Consider the following 18464-nt stretch of genomic DNA (forward strand, 5'->3'; position numbering starts at 1 on the left):
CTGCAGAATCTATCTTTTATCATATTATCAATCAAATTGAGATTTATCTCTTTTATCTCTGGTGGACTCCAAAACCTTTGTTTGAGGTTTATTGCTTGTAAACCTTAGGTGATCGTTCCGACAGCGTCAATTTTCCATTTGAAACGTCTCATTTATGGCCTTAATTCCTCTCATAATGGGGTCCTTTAATTTCTCAACTGAAACGTCTTTATCTTATTTATCTCTCCCAACTGAAAACGTATCTCTTTTATTTCCCTTCTTCATTGCTTGATCAAACGTCTTAAATGCTTTATTTTCTGATTCCATCATTGTTGTTTCCAAGAGTTCCACCAGGCAAGGTTTTCTACAACAAGGAGGAGAATATCAGAATGTTTTAGAGAAAATAAAGGGAATTAAAATGTAAAGACAGCAAGAATGTTGACAGTGAGGAATCCTGATCAAGCTAGGATTTTTCATGAATTTTGCATTTTCCGCTTATTTCACGTCAAACATTCTACAAGACTCTGAAAATCACTCAATAACTCCAAACACGAAACTAATGGAGAAACAAAGCTAAAATAGGGCACATACTCAATAATATCGTCGCATTTTGTGCTCCTATCATATTATCACCGTCACATCATTTGGTGGAAAAGTTTCGTAGCATAACAGATCTTATGAAACTAATAATTGACGCTTGGATTAAAGACAAGCTCACAAGCTTAAACAACTTGGAGCAGGTTGATTTATCTGGAAACAGACAAACTTACAAATGCTGGTGAAGCAAGTAAAGTAAGATGAGACATCTTCAAAATAGTGCTCGGTCGGTGTGTAATAAGTAATAACATCAGTATACTCCAATAAGTATGGTTTAGTCATAAACTCATAATAATGACAATATGTTGCTTAAACATATAATAAGATTTTGAGTGAACCAAAAGACGGATCAAACTGCAAAGAGACTTGGGTATTAATTTAAAATTTTCTAGAGGGATAATATTTTTACTCAAATTGATTATGCAATTGTCTCACGTTTTTAGTATCTTCATCAGAATTTTTTTTTTTGTGTGATTAGATCTCAAATTTAATCAAAAGAAATGAGGCAGTCATAAATGTAACATGAAATTTTTTAACGTACGTAAATTATCTATTTTATTCCGGACAATTAAATGATTTTTAATTTAATTAATGACTCAATTTATGGAGGTAAGAAAAAGTTTGGACCAAAAAATGGACTTGTCATTCACAAGTCACCAATAAAGTAGTAACAAGTATCCAGCATCCAAGGTCATAGCGGGGCCATGTGGAGAGTTTATAGGCCTTCTCACCATTACATTATCATCGGCACTGATTCATCACCGCATTTCGCTCCAGACTTACTCTCTGCTTTGTTCTCTTGTACTCCAGGCTGAGGTGTACACTCGCTTCGTTTGAAAAACAAAGGCACTCCCAAGACCAAAAGGTAACCAAGTATTAGCTCGTATCCATTTCTCAGTTGATCAATGAATCATATAGATATACAAACCTACTTGATTCTGTTTTTCATTAACTTGATTATATACATCGATCCATAGTTTGTTAGCCTGAAAATCAAAGTTGGAAATGGGATATATAGTGGTGCTATCGTTGCCGGTGATACTGTTCATCTTGATCGTAGCTCTTGCCTTTTACCTTCTTGGTAGGGCAAATGGCCGGAGAGAAGCAGTTATTGCTGGACGTCCTCCGGTTCCGGCGCCTCCATTCCAACCCCACGAGAAGCCAGCCGAGCAGGTCTAGGGGATAAATATCCTTTGTAATGAATTAATTGTTAATTTCTGTGTTGTAGATTTCAAATAATTAGTTCGATCCCTTGTTATATTTCATCAAGATGATATAAATGCAAACTGCAAAGTGGTTGTGTACGTTATGTTCAAGTATAATATCAAAAATGTAATTGTTTAGGCTGTGGATATGAACAAGAATTTTAATTAAATCATTTATATCTTTTGAAATTAAGCTTATTGCCATTGCTCTCCATGAAATGAGCCAATGGAAGACCTTTTAAAAATATATGGCACCACATAATTGAAATTGCAATTGCTCATCTATGGACAATTAATTCCTAGATTCACCCCTTAGGGGTGAACGAGCATATTCACCCCATTATTGATTAACATACTTTCACTTAATAAATTTATAATTCAACTATCAATATCTTAAATTGGCATTTAAAGATCATCTCTGTAAAAAATTAATTGAATCGAAAATCGTTTAATTATCTAATTGAATCAAACAAATTGATAGTTTTAACAACACTTACAACTATTATGATGAACCGTCCATGTATTTCATAGAAATGAATAACTAAAAGGTTTTCAATTTAATTGATTTTTTACAAAGCTAATATTTGTATTACGTTATACAACATGAATGGTTGGATTAGACAATTATTAAGTTCTTATACGTTATTCGCAAAAGAGGGTAAGTATACTCGTTCACCCTAAGGGTGAATCTAAGAATTGTCCCTCATCTATTATGTCATAAACTTTTCCTGTGAAGTATCAAACCAATTTTAAGTTTTTAACAGACTGCAAGATCATTGATAAAAAAAAGAAAACATATTGGTTTCCTAAACCAAGTGCAATTACCTAAATCCAATTTAATCTGGGCTCATGAAATCCACAACCTTCACCATCGATATACCAAACCGGAACTATAGAATTAAGATTTATTTAGTTGGCTGCAGTTGATTTCGAGTCCTCTAACTTTGTTCTGATGAAAAAAATTGCACACATTTATTCGAGTTATAATAGTACCAGGTGTCAGTCATACACTCATAGCTGACCAGTATCCTAAACCAGTGAGGCAACGATTATTGAAATAAAAACAACTTCGCTGGATTCCTATTAGAGAGAGATTTATCAGATAATTATATAATTGAACCAAATTTAATACTTTGCTAGGACAATTGCTTATAGACAATTAATTTACTATTCATGTTAATCACCTATCGTCTTCAGTTTTATAGTGCAGCAATCAAAGACAGAATTTTATCAATCAATTACTATTCATGTCAATTGCCTGACCAATTCCAGTAATTCCTTTGGCGAAGTAGGACGTTTCTTTCTCCCTTCATCAGCTTGAATGCTTGATCAACAATACATTGGATTCCTAAAACATATTCATTATACATCGGATTCCAAAACCAAATGGAATCTTAAATCCAATTTAAGTGAAACCCCACATGTTATAAAGCAACCACATATATATAAGAAACCCCCAGCTGCTGTGTTCTGATTTAGATTTCGTACCCCTATCGGTATATTTCAAGCATACTTACTGGCTCAAGCAATGTCCTGCAAGCAGAAACCAAAGGTTTGGAAGCAGGTTAATTTAAAAGCTGTTGTTCAAGCAAGCTACAAGCATTTACTCATTGAAGGTGATTCAAAGACCCTCTCGACTACCTCAACAACTCGACTCCACCCCCCCGGGAGAATGAAGACAAATATATAGCTATAAGATAAGTTTCTTTCTGCCAAGTTTGATATGATTTCCTTGCACATAGATAGAGAAGCAAATGGCATCGCTGATGCACTAGAAAACGCACTATATAAACAAAGCAGCATAACAATCTCTGGAGAAAGTGACCCAAAGTCACCGGAAATGACGTACCCAATCGCGGTGCGTCCACGACCCAGATCGCTAGGTTGAGCGATCCCTTATCAGTCCTCCATCTAACTTGATGTTTACCCGTCTGGTGTTCTTGAATATGATGTTTCCTCCATCTTCTGCGACTCAATGGCTCTGTGGAGCCCTTCCTTTGAAATAAATCGATCACTACAGTAGACAAGCCTTTGAATTCCTATTTCCTACGACGGACCTGGTATCATAACTCTAGAATGCACGATTGAAATGGGGCGGCTAGGAAGGAAAAAGTAATGTAGGGCAAAATCCGACTTGATTATCCTCTTATTCTTTTTTTAGGTTTATCTTTTTATTTTTTATTTGTTTTTATTTTTATAGAGAATGATTTATCCTAGCTCTTCCTTTTCCAGAAGAGATTTTTATTCTTATATATTACTTCTGAAATAAAAAATAATAACTATCCTTTTACCAAATAAGAAAGGATAATGAATATTTTCTGTTATTTATAATTTTACCTCTTTACCCATTCTAATTAATGAGGTTTTCCTAATATTTGTATAAGGGATAGTTACGTAAAAACAATTTGCTATTAAGATTAAGATTAACTAATATATCCTAGCGTACAACGTACCATAAAGATTGACGTACCGCGTACCCGTACCGCAACGTTCCGCGTTTCAGGTAACTTCCATAAATATTTCCATTACATCCAAGATGAGCACATCTCATCAAATAATGCCTATCCAGAACACACAAACAAGATTTTTGATGTTTTATAACCACATCCGAGATAGGAAGACTCCCAAAAATGAGCCTTTCTTCGATCATTTCGGCATTTGGCCTTTGAAACTAACATGGATGATGGATTAGCTATATATCTTTCATGGAAATCTTTTGAAAATATCTCCGGTCCATCCACATCTGAATGACATCGTTTAGATATATTGGTTGTATACTTATGTGTATATATCGACCTCCTTTCCACCTTCACCCTGTTTGGCTCCAAAACCAATATGGGTGCAAACTGTCTCTTTTGAGCGTGTGCGGAGGGGTGCCAGCACCGTGGGGTGCAGTCGTCGGAGAATATCTTGACCTGACTTCTTGATCAAACGATGTGGACAAGGAGAGCACCAACCTGGTCACAAGGTTCTTTTCTCTGCCTTCCGGAAAAGGACTTCTTGCCTTACGGGGGGTTTTGGTTGTGATCTCTTCGCGTCACCGAATCGATACTCAACGTTGTAGGTTAAGCAATCACTGGGAAGATTGGAGAAAGCACGGGTTTGCTAAAGCATATCTTTAGCTTCACTGGGTTGCGAGAGAGTTACCCTTGCTTCGTTGGGTTGAAACTAGGTTGTAGGTAGGTTTGCTCCGGAGAGGCTTTGATAATCTATGCGATTGATTAAGGAGTTGTCCCTAATTCGTCCTTGAAACCTGGTATTTATACCTAGGGTTTCGACTGTTCCTTGTCATAGAAGGATTATTGATTGAAGTTTCCTATTTGATCACTGCTACTTGACTCCAATAAGGACTCGTTTTCCTTATGGATCACGGAATGGGTGAACCTATAACCCAAACCCAAGTAGGCTTGTTTTTGGGCCGCAGGTATAGGCCCGCTGTGCTAAATCCCCTAAGGGATCTTGCCAAAAATACTTTTGGGCTCAAACATTGCCCCCCAGGCCCGCGAAAATGTAACTGATTGAATGGGACTTAAATGACACGCCTGACGACTGAAACGAGGCCATTAATGAAGGTTGCGTCTATTCGCTTTGCAAAATGTCTTTTCGCCGTATCGTTTCCCTCACAAAATCTCTTATTTAAATCCCGCAGCCACTCCAAACCTGTCACATCAGAAACCCTTCCAGTTTCCTAAACCAAAAAAACTTCTTGTTCCATACACATCTTTACAGAAACCCAGAAAATGGCTCCCTCGAAAAAGATGATCACTGATCAAGAAGAGGAACTTAACGAGAAAGTCGCCCATACTTGGGGAACCAGCGTAGGTGCTTGCTGTTTCATCCATACCAATGTCCAAAGACCCCTGCTTCTCAGACTCCCAAACCAACATGCCGGATTGGGTCCCTCACCGCGAGATTCCATCCCGGAGGACTCCCTCGCCCTCTACGGCCTGTCCATCCGACGACCCATTCCGGTCCTCAGAAGAACACCTAGAGATTTCACTAGCTGGGGTGCGTGATAGGCGCATTTTAATGTGATATTTTAAATGTTAATTCCTCACATTTTGCTTAGTTATTCCTTAACGAATCGATTTTTAACTTAATTTCTATTTTTAGGTACATTGGAGTAGATGAAGAAGAAATGAGTGTTACGTCCATAATTACCTAGAAATGATGGAGAAGAATGAAAATGCACTAAAAAGTCAACCTTGAATATTTTCTTACTTCGGCTAGGAGAATCAGAGCCAAGCAAGGAAGAAGGAGCGGCCACCTGACCAAATGAACTCGAAATGAGCTGAAACTCTCCAGATCCATTCTAGACACCCAAAGGATCATTTCTTATGAAGAGTGCCAAAGAAAAATATGAGTGGAAGGCCTTCAAACAATCAGCCTAATTTTCTACAGAAGCAAAACCGGAAAACTGGACCTGTAAGAGGTCCAGCAGCATTTCCGGCCCAACCACATGGAATAAAGCTCTGAAAATTTGTCAGGATGATCTACACTCATAGTGGAACATTTTTTATGAAGAAGTCGAAGGCTCATTCTGAAGTTTTGATGGAGAAATAATTGAAGGAATAAAGGGGAAGAAACTGACCTGAAAACAGCTCAACACCACATATTCATGTTTCCCACCCATATGAAGAAAGCATTTCTTTTTCCTTGGATACATTTTTTCTACCCTAAAAGATCATCATCACTTCCACATTTCTTCACCTTCATGCTTTGCTTTCATCATTACCTCATCTTTTACATATTTTACAAACCACTCTCATACTCCACTTTCATTATTTTTCTTCATCTCATCATTTCACTCTTCTTTTTCTTCCCTATTTAAACACCTTCTCCTCTCACTCTCAATCACCAATTCCTTCATCCATTTCATCTCCTTGTCTCACCATTTCCTCTCCATTTTCCTTAGTCACCAATTCCTTCATCCATTTCATCTCCTTGTCTCACCATTTCCTCTCCATTTTCCTTAGTCACAAATTCCTTCATCCATTCCATCTTCTTTGTCTCACCATTTCCTTTCCATTTTCCCACATATTCCTTCATCCATTCCATCTTCTTTGTCTCTCCATTTCCTTTTCATTTTTCTCTCCATTCTCTAGTTTTAAGTTTCTGCATTTTCAAGCAAGGAGAGGAAGAAGAAGAAGGAGCCATGAAGATCATATCCTCCATCATCCACCTTGAAGGCTTGCTTCCAAGATTCAAGATCCAACCATCTAGCTCTCCATCTCCATCTCCACTCACGGTGTAATTCGTTCCTTTTCCTTGTAACCTTTTTGGTTTCCTTGTTTGATTTCGTATGAACTTGTTTCTAGTTAACAATAATGTTTAGGGTAAAGTTTAAACCCAACTTCTATGTTTAAATAAAGTTTTCGAATTCCATAATTGTGATTTTAAGTTGCTTATGTGAGTTTGTTCGATTGAATTTGCTTGATAGAAAACTTTTATATGTTTATCTTATTTGGGTCGACACTTATAGGATTTGCATGTAATTGGTGCTAGGTTTAAGAACATGAAATCGACTTTTCGTTTTGTGTAAACTTGAATCAAAGTAGTAAAGGTTTTGGACAAAAATCGAATTCAATTGAAGAGGATTGCAATTAGGTGAACTTATTCATACTAAGTTGTACACTTGAGTTGATAGCCTTTCTCTATGTGTAATGCGTTAAACATGACATGATTGACTAGCTTTCTAGGGTTTGATTGCATGTTTAATAGGATTAATCTAGGTGCTTTCGCTTAGGTTAATTAGCATTGAAAAGTAAAAAAATGGGAATTCATTTGCTTTCGAATGTTTCACATGATCAACTCTTTTCTCATGACTTGGAAGAACAATTATAGGGTTTGAATCGAATTTGATTACATAGAATTGATTTTGATCTTTGTTCCTTGCGTTCCACCCTTGTATATATTTTTTTTTTACATTTTCTTTATTTTATTTATCTTAATTTTCAATTCTATAATTCTTAAACCCCCCTCCCTTTTTATTTTGTTACTTGTATATATTTCTATTCTTTATTTTTGTAAATAATACTTTATTATTTTAATTCTTTATTTGTTTATACAATTGTATATATTTATATTCTTTATTTTATTTTTGTAAATAATACTTTTCTTTATTTGTTTCACAATTACAGGTGTACCCTCAATCCCCGGAATAGAACGATCCCTACTTACTTATATTACTAACGACATTTTCAGGGTTAAATTGCGCGCTTGCCATAAGCGCATCAGTGCGCATCCACACAGAGCCAAAATAGGGCATTGGCTCACCACTATCAATGCGGCGGAGCTCTCATGGTATCGCAAAGCGCGAACGAGAGATCTGGTTTGCTGGAACACAGTAGGTATTACTCAGACTATCGATCTTTGCTTTTACCTTCAGCGCGGTGGCAATCGTTCACCGCTGGCTGCCTTTCTATGTTTCTGGAACACCGCCACCAACACTTTTGATTTTCGATTAGGCCAAATGAGCATCACTCTGCTAGACATCCTCACTATTACCGGGTTACCCATTGATGGCGAGCCCTATGTGCATGGCCAATTTGACTCTGTCACATTCACTTCCACAATGGCTCAAGCCTGCTGCAGCTCCCATAGTGGTTCCTACCCACGGTGGCTGACCCATTACCGCAAAGAACACAATGCGATAGGAGAAATTGCTTTCTTGGAGTACTAGATCTGCAAGTTCATCTTCTGCACCTCCGCCAACAAGCCCACTGGTCCTTGGACTTCTCTCGCCACGGCCTTCTACAATGGCCACCGCGTAGGGCTCTGACAACCGGTGCTGGGCGCCCTCTACCGTACTCTATACCAAGCTACCATGCATCCCTTTGAAACTAGCATCTCAGACCCCTTTTGGATCCTTGATTTCTGGATTCAAATTTACTTTTCATTTTTTCGCTGCGACGACATCCCGCCACTACCACCAGCTGACACCCTTCTTGGCCAATGGCTTTGTCGCGAGGCAAGGTACACGTCTCCACCCTATTCCGAGTGTTTCTCATATTTGTACCTCTTGCACGAAATGCCCTACCTCGACTTAGTGATCGATAGAAGATTCCCGCTTCTACTTGAACATGGGTTCCTTCCTGGGGATCCTAACTATAGCGATCGCGCGCGCTTGGCTTTTATCCGTGCAATCTCCTGCTCAGACATCAGGCTCGCCGAGGAAAAACTCAGTTATGAGCTTTACGTGCCCAACCACTTTGCTCGCCAACTCGGGCTGATCCAGTTAGTGCTATTCCCTTTCTTTGATGCCTGGAACTACAACACCTCCTGGCGCAGATTGGTCCCCCAGCTGGGCCTCCGCCAGCCCAAAGCATGCTTGCATTGGTTGATCTCCCTCACTGGGCCAACAAAATAGCCCCTGTCGATGGGACCGCTGAAGATTATGATCAATGGTGGAAAGAACTGCTGGAGACAAAGGGATGATGAACTCTTCGCGACCATCTTCCAAGATTTGAGGTATCCCTATGATGCTGATACTAAACTGCTTGCTCGCTTCCCCGAAGATGAGGCGCGATCTCCACTACTAAGCCGGCTGCGACCCATGGGAGCCCCGCGTCCTGCTCAAGCCGGCCTTGTTATTCGCGAGCCCTCACAAGAGGTAACTGCCCTAACATGTTTTCATTTTCTCCTTTCGCTTTTACCTCCACTCTTTTCCCCTAACTCAACTTTTAATGTAGCAGGGACGTATTCCGTCTTCCGACAGTGGATGCTTCTCCGTCCACTGGTCAGGCTGCTAAACAAAAAGAGGTAGCAACGGAGCCCTAAGTTGAAGACTCTTCTTCCGATGACGACGACCCACAAACTGTAAGGAATCTCTCTTAGAATCTAATATTTCGACATTTTCCTTCAAAGTCTAACTTGATTCTCTTTCGACCCTGACAGATTGCCGTCGCTTTGGCCCGTAAATGTAGTCGCGCTGACCCCCGGACTGACCCGTGGGCAGAAGATGAACCACTCACTTCTCGACTGGTACTTCATACTTAACGCGAGCATTGAAATTTTCATTCCATCATTATGTCTGAGCCTATAACGCTCCTCACTTACAGGTCCTTAAGGCCAACTGGTAAAGGATCATCGACTGCTGGCGAAGGAGCACCCTCTTCTCAAACCCAAGGGCGGCCTGATTCGACCAATCCTATCTAGATTGTCCAAGAACAAGTGGCAACCAATGCACCCCGCGAGTCACCTGTTGAAAAGGTATGTTTCCTTTTAAATATTTCCACTCTGACTCCCGCCTTACTCTTTTTACATTCTAACACATCTTTCTAGGATCAGAATGTCGCTCTTAGTGAGGAATTGGTTGTCGCTGCCGAGGAAATGGCTATCGAGAACCCCGCTGAACCAGATGGTGAAAACGTGGCTGACCAGGAACCTGCTCCCCATGGTCCCCCAAGTGCTTAAAGCATGGGAAGAAGTACCTCATGAACCAGTGCTGGAGGCAATTCTTGTCGCGGAGCCTCTTGAGGCTCCTGTCGTTGTGGCTCCTAACCTACTACCTGTGCCTCCTTCAAGACTAGAGAGGCTGGCTCGCGTGCTAGAAATGGTCCCACCTGGGGTTGTAGATGATGCTAGAGAAGGCTTTCGTCGCCTCTTGGGTCCTGACATTCTGACTCATGGTGCGCCCATGAGAGTTTTGGAGTACCTGAGGGTACTTTTCCGAGAAGGAGGCATCACTGAAGCTCAGTTTCTTGATATTGACCAGCTGCTGCAGGACCTGACCTCCCCCAATGGCTCAATGAGAAAGCGGCCGCGACCTCGACCGCGTAGGCTAGGCAGACCGAAGCATACTATCAGGCCCTTACTCATCAAATGGACAATTCACGGGACTCTTTGGGTGATCGGGCAAATTTCGTGAGGGATCTGACGCTAGTGAGAAGCCATCTCCGGTCCCAGATTCAGGATCTTCAGGTCCAATTAGCTACTGTGACGGCCAGGCTTGCCCATGAGGAACCCCTACTGGAATAACCACTAGCCACCTTCGAGGTGCTATCACAAGACCTGGCCCAAGCCAGCGTCGCAGCCCAATAGGCAGCCCAAGCTGCCACTGACGCTAGCTTTCGCCTGGACGAACATTTTCTCCGCCTAACTTATGCAGGCCGGAGACTTTAGGTCTCTAGTATTAGGCCCATTCTTTTGTATGATCAATATTAATATTATTATCACCAATAATCTATTTAGCCCACTTTGTTGGCCCAAATTTCTGTTTTATCCTCGTAGGAAACAAAGCAGTATCATTTCACCTCAACTACTCATTAAAACAGTTTTGAAAAGGATAATCTCGAAATGGGGCAGTTACCTCCTTGGAGACTGCTCTGTTGTCCACGCGTATTCAATTTCGTTCATTTCCGAGATCATAACATTGAATTCCCTTGATGACCCCATTGATGGCGTTGAATCTACTTCAACCATCCATCAATCAACCATCCATCAAAGGGCTAAGGGCTAAGGCCACTGAGGTTGGCCCTATAAATACCTGTACTTGGTAGAGTGAGAGTGCACGCAACCATGGCCTATTCAGAAATAACTTTGTGAGCCCTACTTCTTTTCCTTGTCTTTCTGAAATCTTCCCATCATAATCTCGCTCTCAGCCTCTAGATCTTAGGCTTTATGGCTTAATCTCACTTCCTGGGTAGGGTTTATGGCCTAATCTCAGGTCCAGCCGCATGTCTTTGGCCTCAGAAAGTCCGGATGGGATCCACCGGTTTCAGTTAGGCTGAAGAACACGCGGCGCTCCTAACGCTGGGTACTACATCCTAGGGAGTCTTTCTTCTTAGGTTCCCTCGCGTGGAGCAAAAAGAAGAATGGTGGAAGGCCACTTGAGGCCCTACACTCTTTTTCGGTGCCCTACCTCGAGGATTTGAAGGACTGACTTCTGTTTTCCCCCCTGATGGAGTTGAGGCAACTGGGCTGCGCTCTGCTTTGATGACCACCTCCATCCCGGAGGATAACTTACTAGAAGGGTTGCGATGGATTATTTCCTTCCCTCCCCTTACAGTACCAATGGTAGTAGCGACGACTCAGATCAGAGGAGGGTGCAGAGAGGAAGACGAAGAGGATCATTTCACTAACCCCTCTGGAGACAAAAACTCAGAAATCCAGAAATTTTTCAGAAGATATGAAATTCTTATGATTTTCAGCCACTGTTGGCTTTGTAATTTGCAAATGTATTTGTATTTCTTTTGGCCGCAAAGCCAATTTAATTTCTTCTTCCATTTTCAATATCTATCTATATAATATGGCCTCTGGTATAGGCCCAGTTACATGCTTCTAACACTTATTGTCAAAAGAAAAATGAAATACTTGTATAAAATTACAATGAACAAAAGTGATATATAAGGCCGCAAATACAAGCCTTAATGCGTACAGTGTTGCCCCTAGTCTGAGTAGGTGAAGCAAATACTGGGGAATGAGGCCACAGAAAAGGCCGAAATGGCAGGGAGGACGCAAACCAAGGAACATGCGGAGCTGGTGGATCTTCGAATTCCCAAAGACCGGGGTAATATTTCTTCAAGAACTTGCCATTGATGGGGTTGAGGTGGAGGTCGCCGTCCAAGTCTTTTAGGTGGAACGCCCCGCGTTTCAAAATTCCGTGAACGACAAAGGGTCCTTCCTAACGCGGAGTCCATTTACCGCTGCTAGTTAACTTCTCGCCCAATGGAAAAATAGCCTTCCAAAATAGTTCACCCTTTTTGTAACTGCAACCGCGCGTCCGCTTATCGTATGCATGAGCGATGCGTTGCTTTTCCATCACTAAGCTATCCAAAGCCTCTAAACACTTATCGCTAAGGTCTTCAGGCTCCTGCCACATAGCCTGGACATAATCTTCACCGATCAAGTGATGCTGATCTTGGACGTGCAGGGATTGAACATTCACTTCCAAAGGGAGAACCGCATCGTGGCCAAACATTAACTCATACGGGGTGGTGGCGGTAGGGTTCCGCTTGGAAGTGCGATAAGCCCATAGTATCTCATACAATGTTTCATGCCACTGGCGAGGATTCTCAACAAGCATCTTTTTTCAACACAGTAATGATGATCTTGTTACTGGCCTCTGCTTGACCATTGGATTGAGCGTAATAAGGTGTGCTATGGATAAACTGGATGCCATAGTCATTGACTAGCTTCTCTACATCACCACCCATGAATGCTGCCCCCTGTCGGACACCAAAACCTTTGAGATGCCAAACCTGCAGATAATATTGTGAAAAATGAATTGGCGAATGGTGGCACCGGAGGCCTCCTTCAAAGGCTCAGCTTCCACCCACTTAGTGAAGAAATCAGTAGCGACGATGATGAACTTGTGCTGGAGAGAAGAATGCGGGTGAATCATTCTGACTTGATACACATTTACGCAAGCGTACGTATCATTGTCAAGATAGGGAAATATTATGCCCAAAGTTTATCGTACCACGGGGATTAGTGGCTAACCCACAATCCTTGGGTGATCGGAAATAAAGACACTTAGCAAACAAAGAAAAGAAAAAGAAAATATAAAAAAAAAATGTTAATCTAAGGCACCAAGCCCTATCAATGCTCGACTTTAATTTTCACCAAAGCCTAATCATTACTACGAACCTAGTGGTGAATATGCACAAATGAGTCGAAAGTTGTAGGAAGTTTTGAATTGTGAATTAACTAAATTAAATGCAACCGAAAAGTAAACTAAACAACTAATTAATGAACTAGAAAATTAAATTTGGGTTTTCAAATTAATGGGAACATGAGAATGTTGGATGATTCACACTAACTATCTTGCAAATATCGATGCCAATTTCACAAATGCATGCATTTCCTATATGTGTCGAGTCCCGTATTTAGTACCGGTTAAGGCTACTAAACCAATTATCCTTTCGGTGTATCGATTATGCCGGTTAAGGCCACAATCAACTCTCTAATTTGGGCATTACGCCGGTTAAGGCAGCAGTATCCAAAATTAGAGGCCTACAGAGCAAGATAATAGAGACCCAAGCAAGCTTAGCTACAATTAAGCTAGCTAATGGTCACCACACTTAAATCCTAGATGCCACAAGACTAATAAGTTGTCAATTTATCAATCTATTCATCACAATTGCCCACAACATAATTTCAAAGGGTGACAAAGCCTAGAAACATGCTTCTAAGGACCAATAAATTCGGATTTAAAGCATACACAATGGAAATTGCATTTATTAAAATTAAAGCATCAATATTTATACAAGATGAGTTAGGGCTTCACAACCCTAACTCCCAAAATTGAATTACTCACTATCCATAGTCAAATACATCATCAATAGCAAATAAAATTATGGAATAGATAATAAGGAAGAGAGGGGAGAGTTAATTTGGTCACTTCTAGCTATGAGCTAGTATGAACCAAACAATTTCTTCACCCAACTACCCAAAATAGAGGTGTGGTACTCTTGATGATGATTCCTTTAAAGCCTTGAGTGAGTCTTTCAAAATTCCCAAAATAAAACTAAAGAAAATGAAAAGGGAGGAGGAGAGGATAGGAGAAGAGAATGAGAAAAGAGAGCAGCCCAAAGGGGCTGCCTCTGTTTTTGGTGTTCTGGTGCCGCTGTGTGTGTCTGTAGGGTTCTCCTCTATATATACAGTGGCTATCAATTAAAGGAGATATAATGGTCAGATGATACCAATGGGGTGAGTGGCTCATGATCGTTGAGGGTGAGAATTGGCATGGGGTGGAGACTGCCACGTGGCATCATGTGAGTGGACAAGGAGAGAATAAAGAGGACGACATAAAAGAAGGAGGAAAATGAAAGAGCACGTGCAGCTGATTGATGACTTGATGATTAATTAAGGATTAATTTCAGTTTACCCCCCTGAAGTTAGGGGTCGTCATCATGTTAGTCCCTCGAGTTTCAATTTAATCAGTAACACCCTTGTACTCTCTAAATTCATCAGCCGTGTCCAATTTCTACTATTCCGTCCAATTTGGACCGTTAAGTTTGACTTTTGAGGGCTAAAATGGTCATTTCAAGACTAAAATTTCTTCACTTTATAAACCTATTATATTTTATAGATATTCCTAAAATTTTTCGCTGGCTGGTTACAAATAAACCCTATAATAGGTTTATAAAAACAAAAAAAAAATACTCTAGGTGGTTAAAAAGTCGCTCCCTGGTTTACGATATTTGTGATATATCTCCGATAAAGCGAAAAATTTTAGGATATATTTGTAAAATAAATCTATAAAATATAATAGGTTTAAAATATATCCTATAATAGGTTTAAAATATAGGTTTAAAATATAATAGGTTTAAATATAATAGGTTTAAAATATAAAATAGGTTTAAACCCTATAATATATTTAAAATATAAAAAATTTCGCTTTATCGGAGATATATCACAATAAAGTGAAGAATTTTAGGATATATCCCCAATAAAGTGAAGAAATATATGTATTTATTTTTTTAATCATATTTTATAGATATTTCTTCACTTTATTGGGGATATATCCTAAAATTCTTCACTTTATAAACGTATTATATTTTACAGATATATCCTAAAATTCTTTGCTTTATCGGAGATATATCACAAATATCATAGACCAGCGAGCGGCTTTTTGACCACCTAGAGTTTTTTTTTGTTTTTATAAACCTATTATAACTTGTGATGTATAAGTTGAAGACAAAAAAAAATAATAATAATAATAAGCTAAGAAAAAGAAAAAAAAACAAGAAAATGGAAAAAAAAAAAACAGAAAAAAAATGGGAAAAAAAAAAAAAAAACAAAAAAAAATCTTTTTTTTTGTTTTTATTTTTTTATTTTTTTTGTCTTGAAATGACCATTTTAGCCCTCAAAAGTCAGACTTAACGGTCCAAATTGGACGGAATAGTAGAAATTGGACACGGCTGATGAATTTGGAGAGTACAAGGGTGTTACTGATTAAATTGAAACTCGAGGGACTAACATGATGACGACCCCTAACCTCAGGGGGGTAAACTGAAATTAATCCATTAATTAAGCAACTTGATTTCAATCCCTTTGCTTTGAATACACGTGCAGCACCATGTTGTTAATTAAACATTTGTTTAATTAAACAATTGTTTAATTAACAAATCTCCACCATTTCTTTTTGTTCTTTCCTTCTTTTGCTTTCATTTTCTTCTCTTCGTCTTGTGCTTTCGCCAAGCTCAAACGAATGATTTTCACAAATTTGCTTGTATTGACCGGTTGACCAATGTTAACTCTTCATCTTTTTGTCGATAACTCCAATGAGCTCCATTGTGGTACAACTTTTTCCGAAATTCACAACTCCGCTTATTTACTACAATATAAATAAAAGTGGATTAATTACATAATAATTGACATGAGGATTAGCTTAATTCTAGTGTTTTAGATATAATTACACGTATATTAATGCATGTAATCACATTCCAATCAAGTCCAAAGCCCAGCCTCGCGCAGGCCAAGTTTTAATAATAGGTTTCATGGGAATATTGGGAATGTGCTAGACTGGTCCATGAGCCTGGCAATCTGGGCACCCTTTCGCGAATGCGATACAGTCCTTCAAAATGTTGGGCCAATAATACCTGTGTCTCCTGATGAGCAAGCGCATCGTCAGACCCGCTTGATGGGTTCCACACACGCCTGTATGTGCCTTTCGCATTAATTGTTTTGCTTCGCAGCCATAGACACATCTGAAATCGACGCTGTCTTCGCCGCATCGATGTAGCTCATCGCCTCTGAGGAAGTAATTTAGTACGAGAAAACGGATCTTCCTCTCTGTAATGAGATTTGGCTGTGTGAGTTAGTCGATCAACGGGATACGACAATCCACATCAATAGGATCAATAGTCGCCACTGTGGCCTGTTCTGGCGGGTTAGGTCGCGCAAGCCACGAAGGCAGCTTGCGTCGCTCAACCTTTAGAATTCGTTCACGAACTCCATATTTCAAGGTGACGCCTGTAGCAAACTGAGCGAGTTCATTAGCAGCAAAGTTACGCTCGCAAGGAATATGCTCCAGGCTCACATCTTCAAATTGGGTCAGAAGTTCAAGAGCGCGGCTCAAATACGATGCAAGCAAGTAGCTTATACACCTGTACTTCGCGCGAAGTTGATTGATCACGAGTAAAGAATCGCCGCGTACCTGGATGTCTTTGATTCCTAATTCTAGTAACACCTCTAGGCCAATAATAAGGGCCTCATATTCTGCCTGGTTGTTGGTGCACCGGAACTCTAACTGGAAGGAATATGAAAATCGATCACCAGCTGGATTTTCCAAGACAACCCCTGCTCCTGCCAGTGTCTCTGTTCTCGAGCCATCAAAATATAACACCCAGGGTTGGATTGAAACTGTGGCTTGATATAGTATGGTGTACTCAGGCAAGCATGTCAGATCCGAGCGATCGACAGTTTCAGTAGAGACTTCTAAGTCTCTTACCGCAGGAATGTTCAGCATGGGGTGATGTGCTAGAAAGTCTGCAATGACTTGGCCTTTTATTACTTTCTGAGGGACATATTGTAGCGAAAATTCTGACAAGGCAAGCACCCATTTGCCGATGCGACCCCTTAGGATAGGTCACGACAGCATATATTTAACCAGATCAGTTTGAGCAATGATGCAAGTAGTAAATGATAACATGTAATGCAGCAGCTTGCATGCAGAGAAGTATAGAGTGAGGCACAGCTTTTCCATTGGAGTGTACCTTGTTTAGCAATCTGTGAGTGTCCTACTGAGTTAAAAGATAGCATGTTCGACGCCAACTTCATCATCCTGAGCGAGGAGGCTACCAATGGAAGCCTCTGTTGCTGAAATATATAATTTCAAAGGAAAACTAGCTCTGGGGGGAACTAGTACTGGCGGACTTGCCAAATAGGCCTTGATCTTGTCAAAAGCCTCTTGATGTTTAAGTTCCCATACAAATTCGTTCTGTCTAGCAACTTCAGTAGTGGGGAGAATGGCTGGATTTTACCTGCAGAGTTAGAGATGAATCGTCGCAGAAAGTTGATCTTACCCAACAGTCGATGTAGCTCCTTCTTCGTTCGCGGGGGAGATGCATTGATAACCGCGTTTGCCTTATCTTCAGGGACCCCGATTCCTCTCTGATGGACTATAAACCTTATAAAGTCACCTGCCTGAACTCCAAAAACGCATTTGGTGGGATTCATCTTGAGCTTGTGTAGCACATGCGCTCGAAGACCTTTATGAGATCTACGATATGGTCCCCTCGCTTCTTAGACTTCACGACCACGTCATCAATGTAAACCTCTAAAATATTCCCAAGGATGTCGTGGAAGATCAGGTTCATGGTTCTCTGATATGTGGCTCCAACATTCTTCAGACCAAAAGGCATGACCATATTCGAAAACTCCCGCGAAGCCTGGGCAGCAAAACGCGGTCTTGTGTCTATCTTCTTCTGCGACCGAGATCTGGTGGTATCCTGCAGTTCCATCCATGAAGGATAACAATTCATGTCTCGCTACTGCGTCTGCCAACATATCCGCGATCGACATAGGATAAACATCTTTAGGTGTAGCCACATTAAGATCTCTGAAATCCACGTAGACTCGCATATTGCCATTCTTCTTGCGAACATGCATTATGTTAGATAGCCACTGATTGTACTTGGCCACCTTGATAATGCCTGATTTATGCATCTTCTCGACTTATTCTTTAACTAGAACTTGGGTCTCTGAATTTCTTCTTTGCGGCTTTTGCTTCACAGG

General features: G+C 40.3%; 1 long non-coding RNA gene across 1 annotated transcript; it reads left to right on the forward strand.

The window, feature by feature from the left end:
* The first annotated feature begins 1291 nt into the window (after positions 1-1291).
* LOC112193657 lies at positions 1292-1954 on the forward strand. The gene is made up of 2 exons (XR_002933950.2): positions 1292-1441; positions 1554-1954. It is a non-coding gene; the product is annotated as an uncharacterized LOC112193657 (long non-coding RNA).
* Positions 1955-18464: the final 16510 nt, after the last annotated feature.

Source organism: Rosa chinensis, chromosome 3 (genome assembly GCF_002994745.2).
Source record: "Rosa chinensis cultivar Old Blush chromosome 3, RchiOBHm-V2, whole genome shotgun sequence".
Taxonomy (NCBI): Eukaryota; Viridiplantae; Streptophyta; class Magnoliopsida; order Rosales; family Rosaceae; genus Rosa; species Rosa chinensis.